Raw genomic sequence first — 6,543 nt, forward strand, 5'->3', positions numbered from 1 at the left:
AAATATATCAAAACACATCAAGCATCTTTTCACATCAAGTATTAACCAAAAAATATAGCATAATAAGACATTTCTCTCAACTATATGGATATTAAGCAAACACTTCAAGCAATCTGACAAGTCATCAACCAAATGCAATTACCTTTTCATATATACATATACACTTATAAAAATAATAAGCAAGACGATCAAGATACAAAATGAACTTTATAACTAAAAGGCTTCCTAGATACTTACTGATAACTCTTGAAAAGAGTTATATTTTAGGCCTTTAGACTTGACTAATTACCTGTAATTAGGTAAGTTTAGTTGCATCTTAGGATTTTCCATTAGTATTTTTAGGAAATTGCATTAAAAGGTTTGGACTATGCCTAAATGTTATTACATGTTACTTCTAATTGTTTGCATGAAGGATTTCTTTTTAAGTGGTAGGTGTAGAATGAGAAAAAGAAGTAAATGAGTGAAGGTTTGTTGTGGCAAAAGGTTGGATAGTTTACCAACATGAATGCTGTGGAAATGCTAGCAAGCGACTTAGTCAACACTTAACTGTTACCAGCTCTGCTATATGTGTACCAAAAAAATTAGCCTAAAAAAGAGGAAAAATATCATGAGATGATGGGCCTACTATAAAACCCAACAAGAAATAGGAAAAAAGAGAGGGGGGGAAAGAGAGACGGTTGAGAAGACAATTTGAGAAAAATGTTCCTTGGACGAGAGTAGAGGATAATGGTTGAGAAAAATACAAAATTGTAAGGGAAAAGAAGGTAGTTCCTCTTGGCCACCATTAGATTGTGACGCCGAAGCTATGCGGCTGGATAGGCAAAAACCATCTTCCTGAAGTTCTTGTTTTACTTCTTTATTTACTACTTTGTGAATTGAATTAAGAAGAATGATGTTGAATGCTACTCTGAATGTGAATGCTATTTTCCAGCCTATGAGTTAATCTTATAGGGTTGTGATTGCTTGATGAAACATTTATTCCCTTTAATCACTAAGGCCTAGATTAGTTTTAATTTACTGTTTCATTCGATAGTATTTATGAATTGTATGTACATAATTTCTAAACATAGACGAATGTGCAACATGTTTATGAAATTAATTTAATAATGACAATGTTAGGTTAGTTAGATGGAAATTGAATGATATGAGTAAGTATTAAAATGAATACTTGTAGCAGTGTCTAGACATAGAGCAGCGTTCCATATCGAAAGAAAACAAAACAGTGCTGGGTACTGTGCTAAAGGCATAGCCATATATCACTTTAGGCAAGGTAACTTGCAGTCTTGCTCTTGAAAGAAGCAGACCATTTTAGATCTCTTCTAAGCAGTAGAATAAGATTGATGTTGCCAATGCATATTTGGTTAACAATTGTAGATTCTCAGTAATCCCAACCTTCCAAGTCAACATTGTAGATTTTTTAACCATTGCCATAGCATCACTATTTTCACATCCTTAGTTTTTACTTGTTTACATATTATTCACGTAATCATTCTCGTAATTGCCATAGCATACTTACTCTTGTCTTGCCATAACATTTTCATTTATTTGTTACAACTCACATATTACAGATATCAGTATTCCTTAATCAACTCTATATTCTTATTATTGTTTTTGTCGTAGCATTAATCTCACTACAAGAAATCCAGAGTTGATTTAGATGATTTTGAATGAAGCTCATAATAGTGGATTATCTGTTCACTCGGGTAGTACGAAAATGTATAATGATCTGAAATAGTTTTACTAGTGGCATGGTATGAAATGAGACATTTCTGACTTTATTTGAAAATGTTTAGCTTGTCAGCAAGTAAAGACCGAGCATCAGGTACCTTCTGGCTTACTTCAGCTGATCATGATTCCAGAGTGGGAATGGGACAAAGTTATGATGGATTTTGTATCCGGTTTTTCGTTGACACCAAGCATGAAAGATGCAATCTGGGTTGTTGTGGATAGATTGACTAAATCGGCTCATTTTGTTCTGGTTCACACAGATTACTCGCTTGATAAGCTAGCTGAATTGTATGTTTCTCAGATTGTGTGATTACATAGAGTACCTATTTCTATTGTTTCGGATAGAGATCCGAGGTTTACATTGCAGTTTTGAAAAAAACTATAAGATACTCTATGTAACACGCCAAACCCGACCTAGACGTTATGGCCAAATCTGGCGTGTCACATTGAAGGGTTTTTTGAAAACTTGTTTTCATTGAAAACCCTTCTTTAAAATAAAAACCTTGAGTAAAATCCCAGCTTGTATTTATTGCTTTCAAAGCGAGGTGTATTTTAAAAAAACTATTCCTTCTTGTATGATAATAATTAGTTTGTAAAATCTCTTTTCAGTTACAGAAGCTTTATTTAAAACAGATGATCTATGAAAACTTGTCATTTAAATATTGAGTTGCGGAAATGTAGTATTTAAAAAAACTGTTATGGTTTAGAAAAAACCATGTTTTACTTGTAACAAATATAAAGCATAAATATAATAATCCTAATTTGAAATAATAACCAGAGGAAAGGCCTTATTACACCCCAAATAAAAAAAATTAAAATCAAAATATTAAAAATTACATAGAAGACTAAGTTTAAACTTTTTGCTAGTTAGCCACCTTCGAGTCCCTCCATCCATCGAACCGCCTACTGAGGATCACTTGAAAAATTTAAGAGAAGGGGGGTGAGTTTTGAAAACTCATTGTGTACAACCCTCAATGAGTATAAAGCAATCATCAGTCATTTTGGGCCCGAGCCCAATTCAATAACAGTGACCTTTGGGCCTTAGCCCATATTAGCCTCAGTTGGGTCGAAGCCCACATCGGAATAATATCACAATAATATCATACATGCAATGCTGTGCAACCCACCCCAATAATCCAACCGCTACACACCAACTCCGTCCCCCGGTACACATCATGTGGGGATATAAATATCGACCCACCCATCCGATACACATCAATGGTAGCCCGGTTGCGGTACTACCTTTATTGCAACAAGCTGCTAATAAAATATTAGGCTTAATAGCCATCGGTGGATCAACAGTCGTCAAGCACCATGCGATCCTCATATACTTCCTCCGTTCCATAATTCCCAACCCATATGCAACCTAAACAGAATATCATATGAAATCAGCAGGTTTACATGTAACATCCATAAATCTTACATTTAACACATAGGGGTATTTTAGTCATTTTTTCCCTTAGGGGCATTACGGTAATTTCTCTTTATTATGGGTTTATTACCTATCTCGGCCAGTTAACAAGTTCTCGTTGGCTAAAGTGAACAGATACTATGCGCCAGGTAGGATTCCAGCGAAGAGGAGGTGAGTCATTAAGACCACTTAAGTACCAAGCTCTCCCTAGATCTAATCCTAAAGATGCATATACCCATTGCCACACTTTAATCTTATGACTTGTCCACAGTCACGATTAATTACTTAATTAAGTTTTATGTCTGTTTAAGCAGTTATCAGATACTAGGCACAAAACCCCTTACAAAGCCCAAACAAGTCTACATACATGCATATGGCCCACTAGGCCCAATCTCATTCATATGGCCTATTAGGCCCAAATCACATTCATATGGCCTATCTGGCCCAAATCAATTCCAAGCCATGTAACCAACATGACTAGTTCATCATTTATTACCAAATCAACAAATTCGCTTATTTTGGGCCCAGATGGCCTAGATGGCCTAAGTACGGCCCAGATCCATGAGATTTCTTATGGGGCCTCAGTCAATGTATCGATTTCCCCCTTACGAGTGTTCACACACTCGCAAGACTATCATAGCCAGACTTTCTATTTTTCGACATTTCGGCTTTTCGGCATTTCAAGATTTGTCGATCTAACGTGTGTGCAGTGTATGTACACACCTTCGGCTTTATATCAAGCTATTATAGGGTAAAAGTGCACACCTTATCACCTGGAGTACTAAGTATTCATAATCGCTCGAACCTATATTCAACATTATACTCCATTAGTCACATCCCATTAATTCCAAATAAATCCACTACTTTCTGAAGAACAACCTATACTTGCCTTGACTAGATTGATCGGCTGTGATTTGCCTACGTAACTCAAAATTTGACGTAGTCCCCCTTCCGCACCCGGGCAGAAAATACCTAACGACTGACACCTTACGTCGTTTAAACTTGGGAGCCTCTATCCCAACCTCTCTGCTAGAACCCCCTTTTTCCATCAACTAATACTTAGCTAGCGATCACACTCTTGAATGAGAGGGAGAAAGAGAAATAAATGGAGAAACCATAGGTTAACGAAAGTAATGGTATTGGAAAGGATAAAGAAAAATTGACTTTTAAGAGAGCAGAAACGAAAGAACTTAGAAAAATTTAACAAATGCCGAAGAAGATCTAATTCACTTACAAATCGCGAGATTGATTGCCAACAAGAAATCAACCCCCAAAGTGTATGAATCAGCTCTTAAATGAAAAAGAAACAACCGGTTAAGTTAAAGAGGGAATAGGTTGATTTGATTAAAATAGGAAAGAAAAGATCAACAGTTTGGCTTAAAGGAAAGAGGAGATGAAGGGTTTGAGATTACTCAGGTATTTGTAAGAAAAAAAAAGAACAAAACAAAATAATCAAGAGGTTGGAAGAAATTTCCCCCAAGAATATGCAACTGAAGCACACAAAAACAACAAATGCCCTTACTTGTCCATACGACACACGTATATATACTAAAAAAAAATACAAACCTACACTCCCCAATTGACTTAAACTCGTCAAGTTAAATTCCTTTCAATTTCTCCAATTTTATCACCATCATATCCACACTTAATCCTTATCCTTATCTCCACCGTAACCTTGACTTTAGCCAACAATTGCATTCAAATTGCTTCCATCGAATGGCAATCATTCCTTGCGTTGCACAGCAAAATTGAATTCCCTTTTGCGCATGAAACCACTCGAACTCCAGCCCTCCAACTTCCCAACACGCTGTTGGCCACTGCACCGCCACCTATCTTATGGTACTATTCGATCACAATTAACTATAAGTCTTATATGCCTAAGTCTCAGTTTCCTTAAAGAATAAAAATTTAAAACTTTGCCAGGCCTAGGATTCGAACCTGCAACCTCTTAGATCCATAGCATGCTTCTCGCCACTACCCCCTAGGCCCTTTTGTGCCATATTTCCACCAAACATATTTATAAGGCCTAAACGCTAGCTTCCTTACTAATCATATGCGCAAAAAAGATTTTCACCAAGGCCAGGACTTAAACCCTAGACTTCCTGCTTGCTACCAACGCCTTTTGCCACTAGGCCAAGTGTTTCCTTATGTCAGATTTTACCATGCCTTATTAATAAGCCTTCCACCTAATGCTCAGGGTCTTTTAAAAAAAATACAAAATTTTGCTGAAGCCCTGGATCGAACCCAAAACTTTTTCCACACTACCAGCCCTTCCTAAATCACTTAACAATTAAACTAAACATGCAATTATAAAATATTTAAACACATTTAAGTTATTTAAGTAGCCTTCTAATAGATCCCAAACTCAAGGCCCATTACTTCTAGGCCCAAAATTCAGGGTGTTACACTCTAGGTACGAAATTACATTTTAGCACTGCTTTCCATTCGCAAACAGATGGTCAGTCTGAACGAATCATTCAGATACTTGAGGATATGTTGAGATGTTGCATTCTCGAGTTCGAAGGTACGTGGGAACGATACTTACCTCTGATTGAATTTGCGTACAATAATAGCTTTCAATCGAGTATCAAAATGGCACCTTACGAGGCTTTGTACGGTCGTAAATGTCATACACAATTGTATTGGGCCGAGCTCAGTGAAAATAACATACACGGGGTCGATTTGATTAAAGAGACTGAACAGAAAGTGAAAGTGATTCGCAAAAGTCTGAAAGTAGCGTCAGATCATCATAAACTGTATTCGGACTTGAAACGAAAAGATATAGAGTTTCAGACTGGGAATAAAGTATTTTTGAAAGTCTCACCGTGGAAGAAAATACTCAGATTCATCGTAAAGGCAAATTGAGTCCGAGATTTATTGGGCCGTATGAGATTATAGAGCGTATCGGGCCGGTTGCTTATAGACTATTATTGCCACCTGAGCTAGAAAAGATCCATAATGTATTCCTTATTTCGATACTTCATAGATATCGATATAATACCTCACATGTGATTAATCCATTAAATATTGAGATTAAGTCTGATATGACATATGAGGAAGAACCGATTCGTATTCTGGCTCGCGAGGTTAAAGAATTATGAAACAAGAAAATTCCATTAGTGAAGGTACTATGGCATAAAAACGGTGTATAAGAGGCAACTTGGGAGCTAGAGGATGCAATAAAAGAATGTTATCTGAACCTATTTACTAGTAAGATTTTCGGGGATGAAAATCCCTAAAGGGGAGAGTTTTAACAGCCTGATTTAGACCCTATCAGAATGGTGGTTTCGGGACCACGAATCCGGGTCAGAAAAATATTTAAAAATTATTTTCTGTGTTTATTATGTGTGAATTTATATGTGTAAAATTTTCGTGTTTTAATTTTGTCATTTGAACACCGATTT

This window comes from Gossypium hirsutum, chromosome A09 (assembly GCF_007990345.1).
Source record: "Gossypium hirsutum isolate 1008001.06 chromosome A09, Gossypium_hirsutum_v2.1, whole genome shotgun sequence".
In the NCBI taxonomy this organism is placed as follows: domain Eukaryota; kingdom Viridiplantae; phylum Streptophyta; class Magnoliopsida; order Malvales; family Malvaceae; genus Gossypium; species Gossypium hirsutum.